Source organism: Pleurodeles waltl, chromosome 1_2 (genome assembly GCF_031143425.1).
Source record: "Pleurodeles waltl isolate 20211129_DDA chromosome 1_2, aPleWal1.hap1.20221129, whole genome shotgun sequence".
In the NCBI taxonomy this organism is placed as follows: domain Eukaryota; kingdom Metazoa; phylum Chordata; class Amphibia; order Caudata; family Salamandridae; genus Pleurodeles; species Pleurodeles waltl.
In genome coordinates, this window is record NC_090437.1 from 194,178,419 (window position 1) to 194,191,393 (window position 12,975).

General features: G+C 41.7%; 1 protein-coding gene across 5 annotated transcripts in view; it reads right to left on the bottom strand.

Annotated features, from left to right (window-relative positions):
* Positions 1–12,975, bottom strand: part of RNF38 (ring finger protein 38) — a 724,979-nt gene that overhangs the window by 437,016 nt on the left and 274,988 nt on the right. Inside the window, exon 1 of one of the 5 annotated variants that reach the window (XM_069237731.1) lies at positions 6,802–6,978. The exons of 1 other annotated variant lie outside the window; for it this stretch is intronic. The gene's annotated coding sequence lies outside the window, so the exon portion shown is untranslated. Of the gene's footprint in view, positions 1–6,584; positions 6,705–6,801; positions 6,979–12,975 lie in introns of those variants that run through there. 3 more of the 5 variants (XM_069237718.1, XM_069237726.1, XM_069237740.1) reach the window with 3 other exon arrangements.

Sequence of the window (12,975 nt, forward strand, 5' to 3'; positions counted from 1 at the left end):
CCTCCTCCCTCTTTATAAATGTTTTTTAAATCTATTTTGTATATGGCAACTAACAAAACAGCATACATTTATATTAGCTCAGTCCATAAGCTTAGAAACTTCCATTACCATTACTGGAATTAAACGTTTATGTACAGCATTTAGTCAAGTGATACATTTATAAAGTTATCTGTCTCTTATATCTGAGGCATATAATCATTTGTTTTGGTAAGAAGCAGTGGCATCCAGATGCGTATGTCTCTGAATCATGTTCAACAACATATTAGATCATATTCCATCATATCAAATAACATTCAGGGCTACTTAAGTTACACTGGCCACATAGGCCTTGTATAAAGCCCTTGTCTTGAAGTCTGGACTTCGGTGGCGGTAACTGTCTGAAAAGTTCTACATTCATAATGCAGGCAGCCACATTCTGAAGCTATCGTGCTATTACTAGTAGCTCAGTAAGCTTGCCCCTTCCCCCCTGGGTTCTTTCTGAACATATCCCAAAATTGTTACATCTGGAGATCTCACAATAGGTATCCCAACCATCTCTGTGGTTGTAATTAAAGCCTCTTCTTAGGATTGTACAATGCATGAGGCCAGGTGGTGGAAGTCAGCTTGTACAGCAAGGCAATAGTGCATTCATGTGCTCTGGTTGGGTCCAATTTATGGAGCAATGTTGGAGTATAGTAATGTCTACTTTTATAGTTAAAACTGAATATGTTGCATCTGTAGTTCATACAGATACTTTATAATTGTGCAAAGCAGTAAGACCACTTTCGATAACCCTAAGACTTTTCAGTTCTTCCTCCCACAATTTCATTACCGGTATATTTAAGCAGTTATAGTATCATTAGACATGTGACAGAGCTATGCTAGCTAACTCCGGTCACACTTCAAGCTCAGTTTGGAGAGCAAGTGAAACTCTTGCTGTTTCTGTGGCAATGCACATACATGCAATTGAGTTGTACAAAAAGAACTTGAAGGGATTGGAGATCAGCAGGGTAGCGCTCATGATAACAGATGACCCTGTCATATAGGACAGGCTTTGGTGCAGGGCACCAGGGATTCTTTCTAGAATCAGGAGTAATATGCAGCAAGAGCAGATAGATTGATCAAGGCCAAACACAAATCTCAAGCATAAGCACCGTCACTAGTCTTCAAATAAGTTTTAGAAAAGAAGGCCAGAAGGAAAGCAGTTTTCATCCAAAACATTCAAGAGATGGAGAGCTGGCTTAGGTAATATCCACAAGACACAAGCATAAGTCAAAATAGGTTTATGTCCTTCAGTTTGTATAATACATAGCAATTTTCATTAAGCACTCATATGTAACTGAGCTTATTTAAATATTAGCAAGATAGCAAACATATCGACACTAAGCGAAATATGACAGCTGGCATAAGCGACAAAAGTTAAGGGATTTTGCCCTTCATCATGACTGATAACACCAGAAGCAGTATACTGATGCTGAACCTGGGCTTCAATAGTGCTACTATTTTTTGTTTTTCTTTTGAAAGTTTACTTTTTATCAGAGATGGAACACTTCAGAAGTTCCTTGTTTTGAAGGGACAAGAAAAATAAATCGAAACATTAACATTTCAAATTAACCTGCATCTGCAGTTCCGCTTTAAGAAATTCAACATCACAACCATGACTTTAAATAGGTTCATAGACATGAACACAAACCAGGCCAGAAACGAACATCAACTGCCACAGCAGGTGGCATAGTTGAGCACCACGCATCCTAGCTCACATGTGATGCAAGCAGCTCCTGCAGGGTCCCAGCCTACATGGTAGAACTCCTCTGCCTAAAAAGTTTGAATGAGGGAACACTATGGGGGTTATTACAACTTTGGAGGAGGTGTTAATCCGTCCCAAAAGTGACGGTAAAGTGACGGATATACCACCAGCCGTATTACGAGTCCATTATATCCTATGGAACTCGTAATATGGCTGGTGGTATATCCGTCACATTTGGGACAGATTAACACCTCCTCTAAAGTTGTAATAACCCCTTATATGAAGTCTGCTGATCAAAAGGAACAATTCAAGAGACGACACAGTTTATGGCTACATGGCATTAACTCCGATTCTACGCCTTAGTAAGTTCCCCAGATAAAGAAGTTGAAAAATAGGCATATTTGGTCTGCCAAGGACCACACAATTTGGTCCTGTATAGAAAACCAGATCTTATAATTTCACTAGCAACTGACTGGTCACATCCTCCTTCAATACAAAACTAATTCCTACCCAACAGGAAGGTAAATCAAACAGGAGGGGCAACACTAATTGCATTGCTGACTTTTATGGAAATCTTTTGGTATAAGAGACCATAATTACTCACACTTCAAACCATCCACTCCCGATCATCATTCTAGACAGACCGATCCTGCAACTGTTCACAAAATCAGAGTAGATCAATAAGGCTTGGTTAACTTACACACCATTCAAATATTTGATCTCCTAGCTACTCACAGGTCATTGTTGTTCAACCCACTAGGGTATCCTATCATTACTTTAAGAGGACATGGGAAAGCTGCTATCAGTCCATCATATATGCTGTGAACCAGACTTGGCAGTACAACCAATTTGACCCCACAAGCCTCTATTTCAGAGCCATTTAGTATGTATTATTTTAGCACACAAAAATGAAAAAAAGAAGGTAACACAGAATGAACAGTACATCAGGAGAAAAAGAAAGCAACCAAGATAAAAAGGAAAGACAGAAAGGCAAGAGAAAAGGAGAGGAATAGAGAATGAAGAATTGGAAAGTCATTAAAAAAAAAAAAAAAAAAAAAAAAAAAAAAAGGAAATCAGCCGAAAATGGAGGAAGCTAAAAAAAAAAGTGAAAGAAAATGAAAGAAAAAGAGAAAAGGTAAAACCTGAAAGAAAAAGATCAAGTGAGGACAAAAAGAACGAAACAAAGAAAAGGTGAGAAAGGGAAAGAACAAAGAAAAGAACGAAAAAGAAAGAAGAGAAAGAGACACAAAGCGAAAGGTGATACAAAGAGAAACAGGCCTGCTGCTTTTAGGATCCAAGGAAATGCATCACTAAAATTATAAACAAATGATGTTCGTTACATAATTCATTATAGACGTGTCCAAAATAAAGAACTATCTGTATAACGGACAAGTGGTCACTCTTTCTGTAACTACACAAATTAGCAATTCATTCTAGGAGAGCATAATTAGAAAGGGAGGCCCCCACTACCTACCCAAAAGTTTGGCAAGATAGCGTCTCATTGGAATGCCTTTAGCTCTCCAACCAAGTTGACTTATTGAATGCTTGCCAACAATGTGAACTTTCATATGTGCATAAGCCTTGTAGTCATCAGCCTGTGCAAATTCTAAATCTACAGAGCATCGTTTACTTTTATGAAGCATGAAGTCAGAGATAATTTTAACGTGCTGAACGTTTTCATTTCAAGAAAATGTTTTTGTTCATCCAAACCATTACATACTAAGATAACCTAACACAGACCTGACATATTTACTTAAACAATCCAACCCTTACTTACCTTTTGAAACTGTAACTCATAAATGCTTGAAAGATTAATAGATCGTTTTCTTTAGTAGATATTACAACTTCTAATATTTTATGGTCAGAAGAAATGTCAGTCTTCTTAAACAAAGAGGAAAATAAGTCTGCTTCTTTAATTTCAAAAATTCGGACAATGCAAAAGCATGCGTTCAGAAGATTATTTACCATTCTGACAGTCTGCAGTGTCTGATCTTCATGAGCACTGTAACGTCTGTAAATTTTAATTGATTAAAATGAAACATCAAAAATAGGTTCCTTAACTCTGGATCAAAATACATTATAGAGCAAACTCTTAACCGTCATGTTAGCTGTGTACCTTAAATAGAAAAAACAGATTCCAAATACCTATCATTTGCTGCAAAAGACCATTGTAAAATTGTTTTATGGTTAATTTCAATGAAGTTAGTGCAAAAGTGCAATAATTAACAATTTTGGTTAATCTGTAAAGATTGGACCAGATCATATACTCTGACAAAAGAACTGAGGTGTTATATTAGAGTCTTCAGGGATGTGGAATTCCTATCGCCCGACGCCCATCTTGTTTGGGGTCAAGGGGAACACGTTTTCATGTTTATTTTGTCCTTGGGACAAGTAGGCCCAACCCTCTGCAGCACAAACCCTTTGGCTGCCAGTTTACAGAGAGAGGAAATGTCTGCAGTTGAGGTAATGTGTGTTCATATGTTAATACTGTTTGTACTTGTATTTATGGTTCATTAATTCAAAGCCTTCATTATTAGGTTGAGTGCTGTAAATAAATGTTTTAAGGTCACATTGCACTACTGACCGGGATGCCAGCGGGGAAAAAAAAAAGCGTACACAGATGTTTGAAAGGTTTCAGAATATGAGGCTAAGTAAAATGCTCCCAGAATGCTCTCTGATTTGATGCAGATGTTTGCAAAAACTTGTAGGCAAGAGTGAGGGTTCTTTGCTTTTAAAATAAAACGTTCAGAAACAAATGCACCTAGGGAAAAAAGGTTTCGCTACAATGAAATTTTAGGGGCTATTTCTTGAAGCAGTCATTTAGTAAAATGTGTTGATGCATGCTAGTATTTCCAAAACTATTCCTGATGGAAAATCAGTGTAACCATTTTCGACAAGATTATGGGAAGCATAAAAATAAACAAGCACTGGCAAAGCCAACCGAACCGACATTTTTGTGAGTCTTTTCGTTTCATCATTGCGTGTCTTGTTTTGACATGCGTTTTATTACTTATGTGGGAGTTGCCAGACCCTCACCATTGTAACAAACGCTGCCAAAAACAAAAAAAGTTTTTGATCTCTAAAAGCACACATTGCTACCAGTGGTATAACAAAGGTCCCTCAGCCCCCCTCCAGGGGTCCCATCAGCACAGCACCTGCCCTGAGTTAGTCTGGAGAGGGGGGCCCCTCCATGTTCTTTGCAAAGGGGCCCCTTCCAGTTTCGTTACGCCACTGATTGCCACCGTAGTTCCTAACAGAGAAGAAAACTAATTTGTGTGCCAATATGCTCCTTGTGGAAGAGCAGAATGCGATCACTCACAGTAAAGCCAGCCGATAGAGAAATAGAAGTCCAATAAAAACAAATTTTCTTTGTTAACACCAGACCTAGTTAGGGACCCAATTCTTAAAGAAAGTCACAGAAGTGCACCCATGGTATATGTCTTTGAATTAGTGGCTTTCATGAATTCACAAGAAGTATACCAGGAAATCGTACCCCTATAAAATATTTGTGAACTGTATTTTAGCATGGGAAGATATGCATGCGTAGATTTGCTCAAGTGAAAATCTACTGAACGTGTACAAGTCCACTTTCCCTCCAAACACTTTTTTCCTCAACGCTGGAAGAAGTTCTACTTCTGCCATTGTCAGGAGTACATTTCTAACCTTTGTTATTGTGGGAAAAGATTAGAGAAAAACTGGTGAAAATCCTTAAAATATGCAACTTAGTAAGTTTGCAGACTCAAAGGCATTCCAGCCCTGGAACTATTGCTTACTGCTTCCTCCAGCCCCGGTATGAAGCTCTGCGGAAAGGTGGCAAAATGAGGAAATTGCTATAGTAGGGATTGAAATTGCAAGTATTCAAGCCCTACTATGGTAATAGTCCTGGCATAATCAGAAAGGCTATTATCAGAGCTCTTACATAATGAGATTGCTGCCATAATTTGTCACCGCACTACATGGAACCAAAGGGACAAGTAGATATTTTTACAGGGCAAGTAGATTTAGGAAGCAGCCTGTCCCATGCACAAGTAGATATTGTAATACATTCCACACCCCTGAGTCTTCCACAAAAATACAGTATGTTGTAATTTGAATTGCTTTTGAGATTCCTAGAAACAGAATGGGTTACTGAATAAACACATATATACCTAAAAAAAGCCTAATTAATTGCACAGGTATAGATTTACGGGAGTCAGGCAGGCAAGATGATTTTAGGCTGAAATAAAATAATTTTTCGAAGTGGTATTTTAGAGCTACAAATCATTTAACATATCATTTATTATTACATAGTCCAACAGATCTTCGAACATAAGAGATGCCCCCAACTCAGCCACACCATGCTCCTTTCTTACAGTAGAGGAAGCACTGGTGGGTACCGATATGATCTCAGGGTTTAAAACTGCATAAGGGAGGTTTGGGGCTTTTGGCCCGATACATTTGGGACTGTACCAAAGTAAGACCGCGCTCCGGGATGTGACGAGTCTCCTGCTTACTTAACCTCATATGGAGATTAAAATCAACCTCAAACACCACACAGAAATGGAGACTGTTGATGATGGTCTAGATGCTTATACGCTGCAGCTCCCCCATTTAGCAGGAAGACAATAGTTTTTTTGTCAGGCGTAAAATACAGTTCATCCATCCTTTCAAATGTACTCCTTAACGAAAGTGGAAATTTGCCCTCTTTCTGAAAGATCCATTTTATGCTTCCCAAACATCTGCATATACACGGCGGCCGGGGTATTTAGTTGCGGCAGGGACAGCTCGTCTCCTCGGTGGCGGGGGTCACCAGGGAAACCGCTGCACTAGTCGGCATAAATACAAAGGGCATGAGGGGCAGGCACCTCGCAGTCAGTACCTGCTCAATTCCCCGCCCCCGAGATCATACCCACTGTCAGTGGCGGGCGCCCATCCGCCGGTGCTGCTGCCGCTTCCGCCGCCTCCTCTCCATCTTCACCCCTCCCCCACCGGGCGATTCAAAACAATGACGTCACCCCAACGACAACACCCGCCAGCCCACCCTCTCTTTCGGTGACGCAAACAGCACGCGCCTTCAAACAGACACGGGCACTGACCTGTCGGTTAGGCTGCCCCGCCCTAGACCCCCTCGCCAGCCGGTGTGCTGCGCGAGCACGGACGGAAAATAATTAAAGGGGTGTGGGCGACCAACTGAAAGCATGTCACGTGGACGTACATCTTTTTGTCTCTTCTCGAAGAGGTGGCGCGAACTTCTATCGGGAAACAGCACCAACGACCGCAGGCCGCACACAATTTGGTCCGTCCAGCAGGAGCTTTGCATATTCCACGCAACACCACCCAGTGCTTTAAGAAGAATGAAAAGGGTTTGTTTATACAAGGGTCGTGTTTTAGAAACCAGTCTAGGAATATTTTCCAGACTCTGTGAACGGTGAATAATGGATGGCTGAAACATGTGAACTAAAATCCTGTGCTTCACGCAGCGAACTCCCGGTCAGTATTCGGGTGCTCCTGAATTTTATGATAATGCATCTACAAATGTAAAGTACCAAAGAACCTGCAATTGCAACGGGCCAGACGTATTGGCTTCGACAGGGCTAGCTAGAAATATCAGAAAAAATATTAACAATGATTTTTTTGAGAAAAATTAAAATTGAAAATGTTTCATCTCTGAAAGTACGAGACAGTTAAAAATGACTACGATCTGTCGAAGGAGTAGTGTGCTTCGGAGTATCTCGGTAATTGCCGTTCTCCCCTTCACACTATTTGCCGCCGTTAGACACTTGCACCTTTTTTACCTAAGTATATTTTTGGAATTCTTCAACTGTATAGCTCACCCAATCTCCATCCTCTTCATCAGTGTTTTCCCTCTTTATTGCAGCATGTATTTTCTTGTGTTACCTCTTAAACCCATTCACACACACAATCTCTCTCACCATCCTCACCTGTAAACACAGAATTTTCTTTTTACTTTGGTTCCTGCAATATTTCAACAACTATGTATACAACCATCACACTCTTTCGTATAAAATATTACAATTCGCATTTGTGACCATCACTCTGCTGAGAGGCCAAGGATTGGAGGAACATGTAATATGAACATCTTTGTGACCAACTGGTAGGCATGGAGAGAAACCCACATTGTCTCAAGCATTCCTAATCATGCCCTGTCATGAATGCTCACCCACAATCTGAACTCACACAGATACCAAGTGGTAGTCCATTCACTGTGAGAACCATGCTGCATTGAAAAAACGAATGTTCTCTTAGGGAATGTAAAATAAAATATATTAAAACTAACAGAAACTACATTGGAGAAACTAATCACCTTGAAATATAATAATTACAGTCATTTTTGAGAAATCTGTGTTTTTGCCTGTACATTTAGGTACATGAATATAGGGACGGGTTTCAATTACTGCTGGATCTGAGACCTAGCAGGACGGAGATCAATTGGGGGGGGGGGGGGGGGGGGGAAGAGGGGGGGGGGAAGAAGAGGGGGGAGGGGGGGGGGAGAGAGCGAGAGAGAGAGAGAGAGAGAGAATAATCTAATCATCTCATTTGTTGACTAACATTCTAAATAAGAAAACGGATACAACACAATACTTGTGAGATTATCTTTAGAGATGCATCCATTTAAAAAAAAAAAAAGCCCAGTAAATACTATTTAACCCCTTCGCTGCCAGGCCTTTTCCCCCCTCCTGTACCAGGCCTTTTTTTGGCTATTTGGGGCAGTTCGCGCTTAGGCCCTCATAACTTTTTGTCCACATAAGCTAGCCAAGCCAAATTTGCATCCTTTTTTTCCAACATCCTAGGGATTCTAGAGGTACCCAGACTTTGTGGGTTCCCCCTGGAGGAGGGCAAGAAATTATTCAAAATACAGTGAAAATTTTGTTTTTTTTCAAACAAATTGGTAAAGGTGGCTGCAGAAGAAGGCTTTTGTTTTTTTCCCTGAAAATGGCATCAACAAAGGGTTTGCGGTGCTAAAATCACCAGCTTCCCAGCTTTCAGGAACAGGCAGACTTGAATCAGAAAACCCAATTTTTCAACACAAATTTGGCATTTTACTGGGACATACCCCATTTTTGTGATTTTTTTTTTTTTTTTTTTGTGCTTTCAGCCTCCTTCCAGTCATTGACAGAAATGGGCGTGAAACCAATGCTGGATCCCAGAAACCTAAAAATTTCTGAAAAGTAGACAAAATTCTGAATTCAGCAGGGGGTAATTTGTGTAGATCCTACAAGGGTTTCCTACAGAAAATAACAACTGAAAAAAATAATATTGAAATTGAGGTGAAAAAAAACAGCAATTTTTCTCTACGTTTTACTCTAACTTTTTCCTGCAATGTCAGATTTTTTAAAGCAATATACCGTTACGTCTGCTGGACTCTTCTGGTTGCGGGCATATTTAGGGCTTGTAGGTTCATCAAGAACCCTAGGTACCCAGAGCCAATAAATGAGCTGCACCCTGCAGTGGGTTTCATTCTATACCAGGTATACAGAAATTCATTTGCTGAAATATAAAGAGTGAAAAATAGCTATCAAGAAAACCTTTGTATTTCCAAAATGGGCACAAGATAAGGTGTTGAGGGGCAGTGGTTATGTGCACATCTCTGAATTCCGGGGTGCCCTTACTAGCATGTGAATTACAGAGCATTTCTCAAATAGACGTCTTTTTTACACACACTCTTATATTTGGAAGGAAAAAAATGTAGAGAAAGACAAGGGGCAATAACACTTGTTTTGCTATTCTATGTTCCCCCAAGTCTCCCCACCTCGTCCAAGGCACTGTAGGGGTTAAAAATCAAGATGACCTCAATAAACCTGCAAATTTACGAGATAAGAATGTAATACAGTTGTAAAAGTTCTATAAAACTAAATTACTCAAAAGGTACGTGAATGTCAGTAAGAATTCCACTTCCTCCATGAGTATACACACACAATTATACATAAAAATGGTAACATAATATTAAATACAAATGTTAAATCCATGGTGTACATCAACCAAGCAAGTGCAACTTAATTTCACATTGTGGTAAAATAGAAACAACTGAAACAAACACTGGCAAAGCCAGTAGGTCTCACTTATGCAGGAGCTGTTGGCTCTGCCACTGTGGTTTATCCATGTTGTAAACAGTGTGGCTGCTGTTCAGCATGCCTAAAAGTTAGTGGCATAGAGTAGAATGGCAAAGAGTAGAGTGTTGTGGAATGGCAGTGTGTGTCCTGTTTCAGAGTGGCATAGTGTGGAGTTGCGTAGAGTGGTATACAGTGGAATGCCGTTGGCTGGTCTGGTCTAGTAGCATTGGAGTGTTGCGGAGTGCAGTGGCATAGAGTTGAGTGATGAGGAGGACAGTGGCACAGTAGAGTCAAGTGGCCTAGAGTGCTGAATATGGTCGAGTGGCAGAGTGCAGTGGCATAGTGGTTTAGAGTAGCATAGTGCCATAGAGTGCAGTAATTAGAGTGGCAGGGTGTGCTATGTTGCAGAGTAGCGTGTCAGAGTGGAGTAGAGTAGTGAAGAGAACATCAGATTAGAGCACACTGATGCAGAGCAGAGAGCAGTGGCATAGGTTGCAGTGGTTAAAAGTACAGTGGTGTAGAATCAGTGGCACAGTGTCGGAGTATATTGTTTCAGAGTGGAGTGGCAGAGTAGAGTGGTGCAGGGTACAGTGCAGTTGCATAGAGTGTAATGGCAGAGTAAAGTGGCATAGAGTGTAATGGTGCAGATTAGAGTGGAAGAGTGTAGGAGCATAGAGTTGAGTGTTAAAATGTAAAGTGCATTGACGTAGAGTGCACTGGCATTGAGTGCTATAAAGTACAGTGGAGTTGTGCACAGTAAATTTGTGTGGCTTAGACTTGAGTGGTGTAGAGTGCAGTGGTGCAGAGTAGAGTGGTATGGAGGAGGGGTGTAGTAGCATAGAGTGCGATGGTGTAGAGAGGAGTGGTGCAGAGGGCAGTGGTATGCTGTAAAGTGGATTGGTGCAGAGTAGACTGCAGTGGAGTGGTGTAGTGGAGTATGGATGGTATGGTAGTGCACTGCCATTTGACAACACATTTTCAATTGAAATCACCATTACATTTCCACAGGCATACAGTTTTACTAATAAAACTAAACAGTACACAAGCAAAAATGTATGGAAATTGCATCACCTGGTGTAATTTGTTTTGGTTATATTAAAGTACTTGTTTCCAACACACTTCAGAAATAACAAAAAAATTGCTTCACTTGTGTTTCTAATTCTGATATATGTTGAAAAGCTTACACAGTTAATTTAAATGTTGTTGTGTGCTAGAAAACTCTTTCCTACCTGCTGTATCCAGCAAGACTGTCACATAAATCCTCTTACTTCAAAGTCAGAGAAAGAAAAGTAAACAAGCACCTTTGGAAGACAGCACCTGACCTCTGCCTTTGATTGCACAGCGTTAGAAATAGGGTCTCTAGTTGGCAGTGGTTTGCTCCCTGTCCAAGTAGAGACCCTTATCTCAGTCAGGGTAAGGGAGTCACAGCTAAGAAATCCCCTGCTCACCACGTTGGTAGCTTGGCACGAGCAGTCAGGCTTATTGCAGAGGCAATGTACAGAGTATTTGCACACAAGCAGTAACAGTGAAAACACCACGAAAGTACTCCACACCAGTGTAGAAATATAGCCAATATTTATCTGAATAAACCAAGACCAACATGACAAAAATCCAACATGCACAAGCAAACATATGAATTTTTCAAAGATTAAATCTCAATAAAGCACTTAGAAACACAATAGCTCCAACTAGTGCTATCACAATGTCGTTGACAGTCATTCCCAAAAGTATGACGCCACTCGCAAGGGAGTGCAGGCCGGTCACAAAGTCATCCGGACCCCAGGCATAGTAGCTTTGAAAACGATGAGGAAACAAAGACGATGCACGGAATCAGTGTGGTGAGGCGTCGCTGGAGCCGGTGCAGTGTCGGTTCCTTAGAGCTACTGGGGGGCGTGGCGTCGGTTCCTTACTGCTAGGCAGGGAAGATGCGGCGGCGGTTCCATACGGTAATTGGGGAGGTGATGCAGTGTTGCTGGCAAGGCATCGGTTCTTTACGATCCTGCAGGGTTGAGGAATCCAGCAGGTCAAGACGCGGGGTGTCAAGTTCGCAGTGTTGCAGTCACACCACGGGGCCACAGGTACTGCGGAGGAGTCAGGTGTCACGGATGTCGGTGACAGCACTGAGGACTCACACTGTGGCAGGACTTCGGAGGCACTGCAGCAGTGTCGGCCTGTGGTGTTGGTCGTTGCACTCAGCGGGGACCACGGCTTCGGTGTAGGCAGCGGCGCGGAGTCAGCCAGCGGCGCCAGTTCCAAAGTCACTCTGGAGTCTAGGTACTTGGTTTCACCAGAACCCACTCCCCAGGAACTGGACTTGGCACCACTTGGCAAGTCAGGACTCTCAGCAAGACAGCCCAGGTGCTGGCAGATGAAGTTTTTGATATTGTTGAGACTTCTCACAGGAGGCAAGCACAGAGTCTTTTGAAAGCAGCAGGCCAGCACAGTAAAGCAACCGGCAGAGTGGCAGTTCCTCCTACATCTAGCTCTTCTTTCTGGCAGAATGTCCTCAGTCCAGAAGTGTTCTAAAGTTGTGGTCTCAGAGGTCCAGTACTTATTCTCATTTCTGCCTTTGAAGTAGGCAAACTTCAAACAAAAGTCTTTGAAGTGCACAAGACCCAGCCTTTCCTGCCCTGGTCCCAGACACATTTCAGGCAGTTCAAGACTGCTTTGTATAAGGACAGACACACCCTATTCAGGTGCAAGTGTCAGCTCCTCCCACCATTCTAGCCCAGGAAGACCCATCAGGATATGTACGGCACACCTCCGCTTCCTTTGTGCGACTGTCTAGAGTGACTTCACAAACAGCCCAACTGTCATCCTGACTCAGACGTGTATTCCACAGCCAGGCAGAGGCATAGAATGGTTAAGCAAGAAAAAATTCCACTTTCTAAAAGTGGCATTTTCAAACGTACAATTTAAAAGCCAACTTCGCCAAACAACGTATTTTTAAATTGTGAGTTCAGAGACCCCAAACCCCTCATCTCTGTCTGCTCCCAATGGGAAATAAAAGTTGAGATATTTCAAGGCAATCCCCATGTTACCCTATGGGAGAGATAGGCTTTGCAATAGTGAAAAACAAATTTAGCAGTATTTCACTATCAGGGCACGTAAAACACACCAGTACATGTCCTACCATTTAAATATACTGCACCCTGCCCATGGGACTGCCTTGGGCCTACCTTAGGGGTGACTTAAATG